Here is a 14,899-nt window from a genome sequence, read left to right as displayed (position 1 = left end):
TCAGCCACACTATATAGCATTGTGTTTACTTCCACTCTGTGTCTGCTGGGAACAGTAGTACACCGCTCACCCGCCACTGTATAGCATTGTGCTCTGTGTCACTGCTGACAATAGTGGTACACCGCTCACCCACCACTGTATAGCATTTCTGTACTGCCACTGTACTGCTGCCAGTCAGCGTGTACTTTAAGGATAAGTGAAATGAGGAAGAAATCCGGTGAAAGAGGGAGGGGCAAGGGAAGAGGTGTTTCCCCTGACGGTTCACGTACAGGCCACAGGGGAGCACCCAAGAAAACCCACTCAATACTGCCTATGTTGTCCAGGACAACAACCCTCACAGATCCAAAAGAACAGGACCAGATAATTACTTGGATGACCTCTCAAGCGTCCAGCAGTGGGTTAAGCAGCACCAGCACATCACGCACGAGGTCCGAGTCCTCAGCCAGTTAAAGTCTGGGCTTTCTTTGAAGACTGCACTGAGGATGTTACCATGGCGATTTGCAAGGTGTGCAAGACCCGCCTGAGCAGGGGGAAAAGTATTAACAACCTCTCCACCACCAGCATGAGCCGCCACATTCTATCCAAACATCCCACTCTGTGGGCAAACGCGGCAGGACAGGGTACCACCAGCAACACTGCCTCCCTTGGGTTCACCAGACTCACCACCAGACCCACCTCAGCAGCAGCAGTAGCCCAGCCATTGCGTGGTTCACAACATTCACAAACATCAGACGATGCTGACACTGTCACTTTCCGGACTAGTGCTCTTGAGGTCTCCCAGTGTTCATCAAACACAGCAACCAACAGCCCTTCGGTGTGCAGCGCTACGGTTGAGTTGTCTGTCTCTGAGATGTTTGAGCACAAGAGGAAATTGCCAGCAAATGACCCCCGGGCCGTGGCAGTAACAGCCAGCCAGCATAGCCAAGCTTCTGGCCTGCGAAATGCTGCCATATCGAGTGGTGGAGACAAACAGCTTCAAGGGCATGATGTCAGTGGCCATCCCACGTTACGTGGTTCCCAGCCGCTACCACTTTGCGCGCTCTGCAGTGCCTGAGTTGCATGAGCACGTGGTCAGCTAAATAACCCGAAGCTTGAAGAATGCCGTTGCCTGCAAGGTTCACCTCACCACTGACACCTGGACGAGTGCGTTCGGCCAGGGTCGATACATCTCCCTTACCGCGCACTGGGTGAACCTTGTGGAGCCTGGCAGCGATTCCTCACCTGCTACGGTGCGGGTGTTGCCCACGCCGCAAACAGCTGGATAACAAGAGCAGCACCTACCTCTCTGACTCCTTCTCCTCCAACGCATCTCAAAGCTGTACCTCATCCGGAAATGCTAACCCAGCACCAGCAGCAGTAGGATCGTGGAAGCAGTGCAGCACAGCTGTTGGCATGCGTCAGCAAGCGTTGCTGAAGCTGATCTGCCTTGGGGATAAGCAGCACACAGGGGAGGAAATTTGGAGGGGAATAAAGGAACAGACGGATTTGTGGCTGGCACCGCTGGACCTGAAACCGGGCATGAAGCTAGACACCTGGCACGAACTGGCAATGTACGCAATAGAGGTGCTGGCTTGCCCGGCAGCCAGCGTTATGTCGGAACGCTGTTTCAGTGCTGCCGGAGGCATCATCACAGATCGGCGTATCCGCCTCTCCACAGAAAATGCAGACCGTCTGACTCAAATTAAAATGAATCAATCCTGGATTGGAAACGACTACGCAACACTCCTGGACCCCAACCAAGTAACATGACCGATGAACATCTGGGATGGTTTAGCGTTTCCGGTCCCTGTTTATTGAACCTCTCATCTGTATTACATTTATGACTGCATGGCGGCAAAAAGCATTGCTGCTATATCCGCACGCTTTTTGTCCTCATGCAAGGCCTGGGTTGTTGTGTCTCACAAAGCGTGGCCTTCTCCTCCTGCGCCTCCTCCTGTTCCATCACGTGTGCTGCTGCTGCTGCTGCTGCTGCTGGGTTACCGTTGCCGGTCCCTGTTTATGGAACCTCTTATCTTTATTACATTTATGACTACATGGCGGTACAAAGCATGCTATCCGCACGCTTTTTGTCCTCATGCAAGGCCTGGGTTGTTGTGTCTCACAAAGCGTGGCCTTCTCCTCCTGCGCCTCCTCCTGTTCCATCACGTGTGCTGCTGCTGCTGCTGCTGCTGCTGGGTTACCGTTGCCGGTCCCTGTTTATGGAACCTCTTATCTTTATTACATTTATGACTACATGGCGGTACAAAGCATGCTATCCGCACGCTTTTTGTCCTCATGCAAGGCCTGGGTTGTTGTGTCTCACAAAGCGTGGCCTTCTCCTCCTGCGCCTCCTCCTGTTCCATCACGTGTGCTGCTGCTGGGTTAGCGTTGCCGCGTGGTCCCTGTTTATTGAACCACTTATCTTTATTACATTTATGACTGCATGGTGGTACAAAGCATGCTATCCGCACGCTTCTTGTCCTCATGCAAGGCCTGGGTTGTTGTGTCTCAAAGCGTGGCCTTCTCCTCCTGCGCCACCCTCCTCCTGTTCCATCACGTGTGCTGCTGCTGGATTAGCATTACCGGTCCCTTTTCCTGGAACCTCTTATATGTATTACATTTATGACTGCATGCCGACAAAAAGCATGTTACCTGTGCAAAGAAAACAGACATTTCCCGCATTTAAAAGACAGTTTTCCCTTTGAAACTTTAAAATCGATTTTCTCAAAAACTATAAGCTCTTTTTGCTAAAAATTTTTTTCCTCTTGTACCCACTCCCAAGGTGCACATACCCTGTAAATTTGGGGTATGTAGCATGTAAGGAGGCTTTACAAACCACAAAAGTTCGGGTCCCCATTGACTTCCATTATGTTCGGAGTTCGGGTCGAACACCCGAACATCGCGGCCATGTTCGGCCTGTTCGGCCCGAACCCGAACATCTAGATGTTCGCCCAACACTAATACTGGGGCATACTATCTACACTGGGGGCATACTACCTACACTGGGGGGCAACCATGCTACTACCCTGGGGGAAACTGTACTAGCTACACTGAGGGCAGCTATGCTACCTATATGGGGCAACTATACTACCTACACTGGGGGCAACTATGCTACCTATATGGGGACAACTATGCTACTTGTGGGGGGGGAGCAACAAAATCCGGTTTCGCTCAGGGTGCTGTGAAACCTAAGGCCGGCCCTGCCAGCATCACTACAGTACACAGCTCTTGGGGAGGGATAGAGAGGTTGGGGGCTGGCTGCTGTGCACAAGAGCCTGCTGCACATTGAGTAGGGACTGTCTACAAATCTTTATCTACAAAACTTTGTATGATTCCTTATCAGTGGCTGAGCAAATGCAGTCATTAGAACAATTGAGCAGAGAGCAGAAAGCTTTTTCTCTCTGTGCCCTTGACTTCTCAAGCAACACTATAGTACACAGCACTTGGGTAGGGTTAGAAAGGCTGGGACTAGAGCAGCGCTGTACACAATACCCTGCTGAACACTGAATAGGGACTGTCTACAAATCTTTGTCTGCAAAAATGTTGTATAATTCCTTATCAGTGGCTGAGCAGATGCTGTCATTAGAACAGTTGTGCAGAGAGCAACAAGCTTTTTCTCTCTGCACAACTGTATTGTCAGTCTCTGGACAGAGAAAAGAAACGTCTCCCCCCACGGGCCCTCTACAATTTCTGCCCCCCCCCCCCCCCCATGCGGCTGCATCCCTTGCAGGGTCGATTGTTACACCCCTGACAAACAGGGTAGATTTATATGCTTTCCTTGTGCCCTGTGCAAGAATTCAGATCCATAACCGGTGCAGCACCGCAGTACCGAAAATATCATGCATCCGAGCAACGTTCACCTCCCATTCATTCGCCTATAACTTTATTGCTACTTATCACAATGAATTGATCTATATCTTGTTTTTTCCGCCACTAATTAGGCTTTCTTTGGGTAGTACGTTTTGCTAAGAATTATTTTTTCCTTAATCCATTTTAACAGGAAGATTAAGAAAGAAATGAAAAAAATTCATTATTTCTCAGTTTTTGGCCATTATAGTTTGAAATTAATATATGCTACCGTAATTAAAACTCATGTATTTTATTTGCCCATCTGTCCCGGTTATTACACCATTTAAACAATGTCCCTATCACAATTTATGGTGCCGATATTTCATTTAGAAATAAAGGTGCATTTTTTCAATTTGCGTCCATCACTATTTATAAGCTTATAATTTTAAATAATATAATAACATATTCTCTTGATACACATATTTAAAAAGTTCAGACCCTTGGGTAACTATTTATGTTGTTTTTGTTTTTTTTATTGTATTTTTTTTTTTTTATAAAAGAATGTATGTGGGTAATTTTTGGTGTGGGAGAGAAACTGCTTATTTTTAATGTAAAATAATATTTTTTTTTATTAAAAATGTATGTGAATGCAGTTTACTATTTGGCCACAAGATGGCCACAGTGAAAAAGTCCTGGATGTGAACGATCTCGCATCCAGGAACTAAAATGCTGAGGAGAAGTTTCCTGGGGGCAGAAAAACTGTGCTCTCTGGATAGAAAGCATCCGTTTTTCTGCGAGGAAGTTAGATCGGTGAATGGGAATTCTATTCCCATTCACTGATCGGGGGGCTGGCGGCGGGCGGCGGGAGCACGTGCAGGGGCGCGCCCGATTGCGCGCACCAGCCGGCGGCAGCAGCAGTGCCTATCTGGACCAGGAAGCTTGTCCAGATAAGCCAAACTGGTTAAAGAGAAACTGAAGTTGAAAAAAAAATATGATATAATGATTTGTATGTGTAGTACAGCTAAGAATTGAAACATTAGGAGCAGAGACATACAGTGGGTTGCAAAAGTATTCGGCCCCCTTGAAGTTTTCCACATTTTGTCATATTACTGCCACAAACATGAATCAATTTTATTGGCATTCCACATGAAAGACCAACACAAATTGTGTACATGTGAGAAGTGGAACGAAAATCATACATCATTCCAAACATTTTTTACAAATAAATAACTGCAAAGTGGTGTGTGCATAATTATTTGGCCCCCTTTGATCTGAGTGCAGTCAGTTGCCTATAGACATTGCCTGATGAGTGCTAATGACTAAATAGAGTGCACCTGTGTGTAATCTAATGTCAGTACAAATACAGCTGCTCTGTGAGGGCCTCAGAGGTTGTCTAAGAGAATATTGGGAGCAACAACACCATGAAGTCCAAAGAACACACAAGACAGGTCAGGGATCAAGTTATTGAGAAATTTAAAGCAGGCTTAGGCTACAAAAAGATTTCCAAAGCCTTGAACATCCAATGGAACACTGTTCAAGCGGTCATTCAGAAATGGAAGGAGTATGGCACAACTGTAACCTACCAAGACAAGGCTGTCCACCTAAACTCACAGGCCGTACAAGGAGAACACTGATCAGAGATGCAGTCAAGAGGCCCATGGTGACTCTGCACGAGCTGCAGAGATCTACAGCTCAGGTGGGGGGCTCTGTCCATAGGACAACTATTAGTCATGCACTGTACAAAGTTGGCCTTTATGGAAGAGTGGCAAGAAGAAAGCCATTGTTAACAGAAAGCATAAGAAGTCCCGTTTGCAGTTTGCCACAAGCCATGTGGGGGACACAGCAACCATGTGGAAGAAGGTGCTCTGGTCAGATGAGACCAAAATGGAACTTTTTGGCCAAAATGCAAAACGCTGTGTGTGGCAGAAAACTAACACTGCACATCACTCTGAACACACCATCCCCAGTGTCAAATATGGTGGTGGCAGCATCATGCTCGGGGGGTGCATCTCTTCAGCAGGGACAGGGAAGCTGGTCAGAGTTGATGGGAAGATGGATGGAGCCAAATACAAACTTGGAAGAAAACCTCTTGGAGACTGCAAAAGACTTGAGACTGGGGCGGAGGTTCACCTTCCAGCAGGACAATGACCCTAAACATAAAGCCAGGGCAACAATGGAATGGTTTAAAACAAAACATATCTATGAGTTGGAATGCCAAAGTCAAGATCTAAATCCAATCGAGAATCTGTGGAAAGATCTGAAAATTGCTGTTCACAAACGCTGTCCATCTAATCTGACTGAGCTGGAGCTGTTTTGCAAAGAAGAATGGGCAAGGATTTCAGTCTCTAGATGTGCAAAGCTAGTAGAGACATACCCTAAAAGACTGGCAGCTGTAATTGCAGCAAAAGGTGCTTCTACAAAGTATTGACTCAGGGGGCCGAATAATTACACACACCCCACTTTGCAGTTATTTATTTGTAAAAAATGTTTGGAATGATGTATGATCCACTTCTCACATGTACACCACTTTGTATTGGTCTTTCACGTGGTATTCCAATAAAATTGATGCATGTTTGTGGCAGTAATGTGACAAAATGTGGAAAACTTCAAGGGGGGCGAATACTTTTGCAACCCACTGTAAGTCTAGAGCTGGGACAAGGTCCTCCAGCACCGAAGGCTGACACATCAAAGTGCACCCCTCCATCCCTCCCACTCTGGCCGTTACACACTGATTGCTTTTAGACTAAGGCTACTTGCACAGTGGGACATTGCGTTTTCATGCGACGTTAAAGTTGCAACGCAAGCAGGGGCGTAACAATGGACCATGCAAGGGATGCAGCTGCAGGGGGGCCCAGAAGCCACAGGGGGCCCAGTCCTGAGAGACTGACAACTAAGGGCAAAGAGGGAAACAAATTTCTGCTCTTGTGCTTTTTGCACAATTGTTCTAATAACTGTGTCTCCTCAGCCACTGATAAGGAATCACAGAATGTTTTGCAGACAAAGATTTGCAGACATCCTTATTGTGTTCAGCAGGGTCTTGTGTACAGCCTGCTCTACCCCTTTCCAACTGATGTGTCCTGTAGTGATACTTGAGGAGACTGGACACGGAGAGAAGGCGGGAGGGGGGCCCCATCCAAAGTTTTGCAGGGGGGCCCTGTTACGACCCTGATCGCAAACTAATAAAGCAACGTCCCAAAAACTTGCAACGCAACTTAATGCCCCGTTAGGCCTTTTACACATCTACAACGCGTGCAGGAGCCGTTCTGAAAAAGGGCTCTGGTGTGAAAGAGCCCTTATGGCTGCATACAGTAGAGCATACAGGCAATAAAAAGTATGCTTCTAAGTCATTACTGAGCATGTGCAAACAGTCCAATGCATCTAATAACGTGTATAATGCACAGCATGCAGCACTTTCTAATAATGCTGCACTTTGCACACAAACGCAACGTGTGCACTGTGACTGTCACAAAGAGTTAACATTGCTGTGCGTTAGTCTGCGTTGAGACAATTTCTAACGTGCGACTTTAACGTTGCACTGTGAAAGAGGCCTAAGAGGGGCCCCAGGGCCTCCAACCCCCTCAACACCTTAAACTCTAGTTATCTGGCTTGCAGTCACTGCCTTGCATCCCCTTTTCTCATTTCTCTTTCTTCAAGCACAATAGGGGAATGATAGCTGAGTGAGTTGTGCTCCTCCTCTAACACTGAGCCCTGAGGCTGGAGCCTCTCTTGCCTCTGCCTCTGCCCGGCCCTGCATAAGTCTAATATTGTTTCCAGTACAGGAAGAGTTAAGAAACTCCAGTTGTTATCTATGCAAAAAAAGTCTTTGAGCTCCACAACTTTCAAAATCATAGAGAGCTCTGTCTTCTGAAGCTTATTATCTCAAGTGTCTGGCACTGTATTGTTTATTTTTTTCCTTGCAGAGAACAGTTCAAAAGTTTACTAGTCTACTCTGTAAAATCATTTTGAATGCTGAGTAGTGTGTAAATTGCAAATATTAGAGAATGATGCAATGTTATAAAAAAAAAAAAAAAAAAAAAAAACGACATAACTGAAAATAAAAATATGAGAATATTTTCTTTGCTACTAATGTTCTAGTAATTATCCGTACTACACAACCAATTCATTATGTCATTTTTCTTTTTTTTTTTTTTTGCTTTAGTGTCTCTCTAAAGCAAACCTGTACACAAAAAAAAAAAAAAAAAAAAAAGAACCCTCTCGGGGATACTTACCGTAAGTGAGTAATACTTAACATGCAAAATCGACGGCTGTAACGATCCTGGGCCGGCAATGCAGCACTGCGACCCCCTGAACAGCGGTGAGGTCAATATTTACCTACCGCAATCCAGCGCAGGCGTAGCAGTGGCTCGTCGTTCGGGCTACGGCGGAAATAGCCGAGCCTCATCGTATCCGCTGTACTGTGCAGCTATTTTCGCCAGGGATGGTCGTAGTCAGCCATCTTTGCTACGCTGAAACTACGCGTAGTTTTACGCCATTACGCTTTGGCAAACTTCGGCTGCGAAATCAAATATTCGATTCGTATGCATTTCGTAGACTACGCGTTAAAATACGCAATTACCTGTCGTGCGAAGCGTAGTGTATGCGGATGCTTATAATTTTATGCATTAATTCCTCTTTTTAATTGCTTATACCAGGAACTCTTCTATGCGTACATTCACCTTTCCAATGCGTAAATTTGTAAGCATACAAACGCACGCGGAAAATGAGATGCGAGTAACGCATTCGTAGTTCACTTCGCAATACACATGTTAAGTACGCATAGTGGGCGGAAGCTACGCGTAGCGGTACTTTGCTACGCGTAAATTTGTAAGCGTAGTTTTGAAACTGTACCTACGAACTACGATGCGTAGATGCGAACTACGATGCGTAACTTCACACTGGCATAGTTTCTGCTCATCCCTGGTTTTTGCCTGAGTTCAAACGAAGAGCTGCTACTGCACCTGCATGGGATCGCGGTAGGTAAATATTGCAGTGGCTGCGCAGTATCTGTCAGCCTTTGTCGAGGAAGTTTCGGGGGAACCATTACTGGATCCCCCCAAGCTACAGAGGATGGGGAAGCCTCATTGGGACCCTAAAGCATCCCCTTCCCAAGTATCTCCCAGAGGGAGATTTTTTTTCTTACAGGTGTTCTTTAATTGGATAAAAAAAAAAAAAAAACTTATCCTGAGTATTTTTTCCCTTGCTAGGAAAGAGCTGAAAAGATATTGAACAGATAAAGTGAGAAATAAAGGAGGCATAATACATGAGATAAGCTTTGTGAATCAAGGCCATTGTCAGATATGGGTTGCAGGCCAAGGCCACAACAACGCCAGGCTTAGAGAGCAGACAGAGCAGTGTTTATTACCCCAGGATGATTATGTGTGCTCACTGAATGATTTGACAGGTGAGAATCAGATAAGGCCAATCACCACACACACCAAGCAAGGTCATTAATCACATGCTCCAGAGACAGTAGTGCGGCAGGCACGTACTCAGTGTGTCAATCAGTTACATCGTTTGGTTGAAAAAAAAGTCATCCATAGGCTTACGCAGGGGGGGATTACAGCTGCCCAGAATCCCCCCTCAGACCAGGGCTGATGCAGTGTCTGGGGACAGGTACAAGTTGAGACACCAGAATATCTGCAGGCATCCTGCAGTTGACAGCCCCGCCCCCTTTCTTTCCCTACTACAGTTGACTTTAGATGTAGCAGCAGTGTGTGTGTGTACAGAGCATGGAGCAGCAGTGTGTGTACAGAGCATGGAGCAGCAGTGTGTGTACAGAGCATGGAGCAGCAGTGTGTGTATAGAGCATGGAGCAGCAGTGTGTGTACAGAGCATGGAGCAGCAGTGTGTGTACAGAGCATGTAGCAGCAGCATGTGTACAGAGCATGGAGCAGCAGCGTGTGTACAGTGCCTGGAGAAGCAGCCTGTGTACAGAGCATGTAGCAGCAGTGAGTGTACAGAGAGCATGGAGCAGCAGCGTGTGTACAGAGCATGGAGCAGCAGTGTTTGTATAGAGCATAGAGCAGCAGCGTGTGTACAGAGTATGGAGCAGCAGTGTGTGTACAGAGCATGGAGCAGCAGTGTGTGTATAGAGCATGGAGCAGCAGTGTGTGTACAGAGCATGGAGCAGCAGTGTGTGTACAGAGCATGGAGCAGCAGTGTGTGTACAGAGCATGGAGCAGCAGTGTGTGTATAGAGCATGGAGCAGCAGTGTGTGTACAGAGCATGGAGCAGCAGTGTGTGTACAGAGCATGGAGCAGCAGTGTGTGTATAGAGCATGGAGCAGCAGTGTGTGTACAGAGCATGGAGCAGCAGTGTGTGTATAGAGCATGGAGCAGCAGTGTGTGTACAGAGCATGGAGCAGCAGTGTGTGTACAGAGCATGTAGCAGCAGCATGTGTACAGAGCATGGAGCAGCAGCGTGTGTACAGTGCATGGAGAAGCAGCCTGTGTACAGAGCATGTAGCAGCAGTGAGTGTACAGAGAGCATGGAGCAGCAGCGTGTGTACAGAGCATGAGGCAGCAGTGTTTGTATAGAGCATGGAGCAGCAGCGTTTGTACAGAGCATGAAGCAGCAGCGTGTGTACAGAGCATGGAGCAGCAGTGTGTGTACAGAGCATGGGGCAGCAGCGTGTGTACAGAGCATGGAGCAGCAGTGTGTGTACAGAGCATGTAGCAGCAGTGAGTGTACAGAGAGCATGGAGCAGCAGCGTGTGTACAGAGCATGGGGCAGCAGCGTGTGTACAGAGCATGGGGCAGCAGCGTTTGTATAGAGCATGGAGCAGCAGCGTGTGTACAGAGCATGGAGCAGCAGTGTGTGTACAGAGCATGGAGCAGCAGTGTGTGTACAGAGCATGGAGCAGCAGTGTGTGCACAGAGCATGGAGCAGCAGCCTGTGTACAGAGCATGTAGCAGCAGTGAGTGTACAGAGAGCATGGAGCAGCAGCGTGTGTACAGAGCATGGGGCAGCAGCGTGTGTACAGAGCATGAGGCAGCAGTGTTTGTATAGAGCATGGAGCAGCAGCGTTTGTACAGAGCATGAAGCAGCAGCGTGTGTACAGAGCATGGAGCAGCAGTGTGTGCACAGAGCATGGAGCAGCAGTGTGTGTACAGAGCATGGAGCAGCAGTGTGTGCACAGAGCATGGAGCAGCAGTGTGTGTACAGAGCATGGGGCAGCAGTGTGTGCACAGAGCATGGAGCAGCAGTGTGTGTACAGAGCATGGAGCAGCAGTGTGTGCACAGAGCATGAAGCAGCAGCGTGTGTACAGAGCATGGAGCAGCAGTGTGTGCACAGAGCATGGAGCAGCAGTGTGTGTACAGAGCATGGAGCAGCAGTGTGTGTACAGAGCATGGAGCAGCAGTGTGTGTACAGAGCATGGAGCAGCAGTGTGTGTACAGAGCATGGAGCAGCAGTGTGTGTACAGAGCATGGGGCAGCAGCGTTTGTATAGAGCATGGAGCAGCAGCGTTTGTACAGAGCATGAAGCAGCAGCGTGTGTACAGAGCATGGAGCAGCAGCAGCATGTGTACAGAGCATGGAGCAGCAGCAGAGGTATCCAGTCTCACAATCAGCCATAGAAAACACTCGTAGGCCCCACTTCTTGTACTTTGATCTTCCTTTGAAACTAATTGTGCTTTCATCAATTACTACATCCCTATGGGGTACAAACAGACTTCTGCATCTTTCTTTCATATGCTCTGTCAAGTTCCTGACCTTCCAACCCCTAGTTTGAGGGCCTTCAGGACCAGTGCTGGGTGGAGAAACATGTAGCATCCAATGGATCTGACTAAATCGCTCACAAGAAAAAATATCTCCAAAAAAGGGGGTGTAATTGATCCACCGAGTTGAGAAAAAATCCTGGATAGATCCCCTTTCTTGCAGTGCCATCCTAATAATTACTCCAAAGTATGCCTTTATTTCCTGCATAGTAACATCAGTCTAGCTCCTCCAGATGGATCTGGGTGAAGGAGGGTTATTTTCTAACTTCCTTTTGGCATAATCATTTGTTTCATTAATAATTTCTTCTAAAAAGGCCAGTGTAAAAAAAAAAAAGCTCAAAAAACCCACTGGCAGTTTCTGGAACATTAGCTGCAGGCAGTTGTACCCCTGCATTACACACAGTAAAGGGAAAATTATGGAGCAAGCAGTCACTGGTAGGAGAGAAGCTTGCCCATCTTCTGTGATCACCATCACCATCCCCACATTCAGCAGCTTCCCCACTTTCATCAGCCTCCCCCTCCCCTTCATCAGCCTCTCCCCCTTCATCAGCTCCCCCCCCTCCCCCTTCATCAGCCTCTCCCCCCTTCATCAGCCTCCCCCCCCTTCATCAGCCTCCCCTCTTCATCAGCCTCATCGATATCAGTGTCATCACTGTAGAAATAATCATCATCATCAGTGACAGTATAGTCACTGTCATCACCAGAATCCTGCACATCTGATTCTGAGCTGCTGTCATTCATAGTCCGCTGTGCCACCTCCAACGCTGTCATTTTTCTTTTACGAGCTGCAGAGGATGCCATTGCTCCGCTCTGTAAGGAATTTGCAAGGAATCTGCCAGGACGGGATCGGCAAGAAGTAACATGCAAGGGATCTGCCAGGAATCTGCAAGGGATCTGCAAGAAATCTGAATGAAAAAACCTGCAAGGGATCAGCCAGGAATCCACCAGAAGTAATTTGCCAGGAATCTGCCAGGAATTTGCTAAAAAGACCATGCAGAAAATCAGGTAGGAACAATCAGCAACAGCAAAGCAGAGTTGATGCTGCTACTTCCTGCCAGCGCTGATCGCCCACTTCCTGTGTAGGGGAGGGGGGTACCACCTGTGTGGGCATGTAGTTATACATGCCCACTAAGTATAGGGACAGAGATCAGGCTTTCCGGGCCATATATGCCGCAAACCGCCACTGAAAAAATATCCCGCTTAGCGGGACATATGACTGGGACGCGGATTTTGCGATTTCCCGCTATGTGGGACATACGAGTGGAAAGGGTTAAACAATTATTGCTCAATTTTTGTAAATCCAATAAACTTCATTTCACTTCTCAAATATCACTGTGTGTGTCTCCTATATGATATATTTAACTGACATTTTTTATCGTAACAAGCAACGATTTATACAGGAAAATCTTGATGATTAACAAGGTTGCACAAACTTTCGCATCCCACTGTATATGATTACTTAACTTATTATCAACAGTAAGTCCTTCTCCACGTCTGATGTTCCCAGTTGTATGCCATTTATTTGATACGGTGATCTACCATTGATACGTCTAAAGGTGTCCACTAATGGTCCAATTTCTAGCGAAAAGTCGTTCGAGCGATCAGAAATTCTGATCGGAAGAAAAATCGTTCACTACACCATCAACAAACCAATCTTTGCTTCCTATCTATCACAACCAATCAAGAAAATCCAAATTTTGGTTTGACAAAAATCCAATCAGACGACTTTTATATAATCTATTTTTATAATCGCTCATAATGGATTGTGCCCATCAACTGAGATTATTTTCAACCAATCCAATCAGAATTTCTGATTGCTCAAACAATTTTTCACTAGAAATTGGACAGTTAGTGGCCACCTGAAGGTGCATGGCTTTACATTTATCAACAACAAATTTGATGTGTCAGCTTGCTGTGGCTCTGTAGAGTTAACAAGCTGACACATCATTGCATTCCAGTGGTTCTGGAGATGTGTTCATTGGTTTGCATATTTAGCAGTGATGCATTGTGGGAGACCTCATATGCTCACTCCATCCTGAATAATTGCAAATACCTTCTGTGTTAAAGTGAATGGGAACCACATTTTTTTAAAAAAATGAAGCACTTACCTAAGGAGAGGGAAGGCTCTGGGTCATATAGAGCCTTCTGTCTCCTCTCTCGGTGCCCTCTATCCTTTGCAGGCTCCCCCCCCCCCCCCCCGTTTCAATCCCCCACCGAAAGGGTATTTGGAAGTCTTTGTTGGCGTGTCCTCCCGAAGACGTCCGGCTCCATACTGCACAGACGTGAGCGTGCAAGAGAGCGTGCTTGCGCAGGCGCAGTACAGGGCCGCCCTTCTTCAGGAGCACTCGGGCTCCCTGAAGACTTCTGAAGCCTCCTTCGGCCGGGTAAAGCAGTATTTGACTAATTTAGTCAAATACTGCTACCGGGTGAGCCAGCACTGGAACGAGGGGACCAGGAGAGGAGCGGGAAGGCTCTATAGGACCCAGAGTCTTCCCTCTCCTTGGGAAAGTATCTGTCTCATTTTTTTAAATGCGGTTCCCATTCACTTCAAGAAGGCACATTTCTGTTTTGCATAGTGTTTTTAGCAAGAGGGCTTTATGGTCCTTTTTAGTCCCTTACACACTCCTGGGAGTTATGGTTCACCTTGAGCTTGCTGGACAAACTGTAACTCTTTTCTTCTGAGCCGTGCTATACTGTGTGCAGATTTACACTTTGGCCCTGGCTTTTAACTGAAGGTTCAAAAACCAAAGCAACGTAGATAGAAGTGTAAAATAATTGCATTGTATTTTATGATACTCTCAACATGTGAGGTAAAAGCACTTTATTCCATTTCATGTGACTGGTTTGACTGAAGACATACTCAGCAGCGTAATCATCCTATCAATGACTTGAGATCATAGATAAGAAAGGGTGAAGTACAGACATATTATAAATGACAGACATATTTTTAAAATTAACGTCTTAGAATGCTTTAAAAGTGCAGCTTAGACAAACATGCACATATATTGCACTATGGATTTAGGCCCTTTTAAAGAGAACCCGTGGTGGGATTTAATCATGTTAGTGGGGCACAGAGGCTGGTTGTGCACACTAACACCAGCCTCTGTTGCCCCATGGTGTGCCTGTCTGTTAGCACCGCTCCCCCACCTCCTCCATATCGGCGCTACCCGCCCGCGTCACTTCCCTCCAATCAGCGGGAGGAAAGGAACGCGGGCGGGTAGCGCCGATACGGAGGAGGCGGGGGAGCGGTGCTAACAGACAGGCGAGAGGTAAACATTGTGCTGGTGACACGCTGTGTGTCGCTAGCACTGCGGAGGGGATAGCAGAGTCACACCATGGGGCAACAGAGGCTGGCGTTAGTGTGCACAACCAGCCTCTGTGCCCCACTAGCATAATTAAATCCCACCTCAGGT

General features: G+C 47.0%; 1 protein-coding gene across 2 annotated transcripts in view; it reads right to left on the bottom strand.

The window, feature by feature from the left end:
- LOC137571186 (cytochrome P450 2K6-like) overlaps nt 1-14,899 on the bottom strand; it is a 171,928-nt gene that overhangs the window by 93,851 nt on the left and 63,178 nt on the right. The gene's annotated exons all lie outside the window — the stretch shown is intronic.

The sequence above is a fragment of the Hyperolius riggenbachi genome, chromosome 4 (genome assembly GCF_040937935.1).
Source record: "Hyperolius riggenbachi isolate aHypRig1 chromosome 4, aHypRig1.pri, whole genome shotgun sequence".
In the NCBI taxonomy this organism is placed as follows: domain Eukaryota; kingdom Metazoa; phylum Chordata; class Amphibia; order Anura; family Hyperoliidae; genus Hyperolius; species Hyperolius riggenbachi.
The sequence above is the reverse complement of the archived record's forward strand: the minus strand, read 5'-3'. Positions and strand labels throughout refer to the sequence as shown.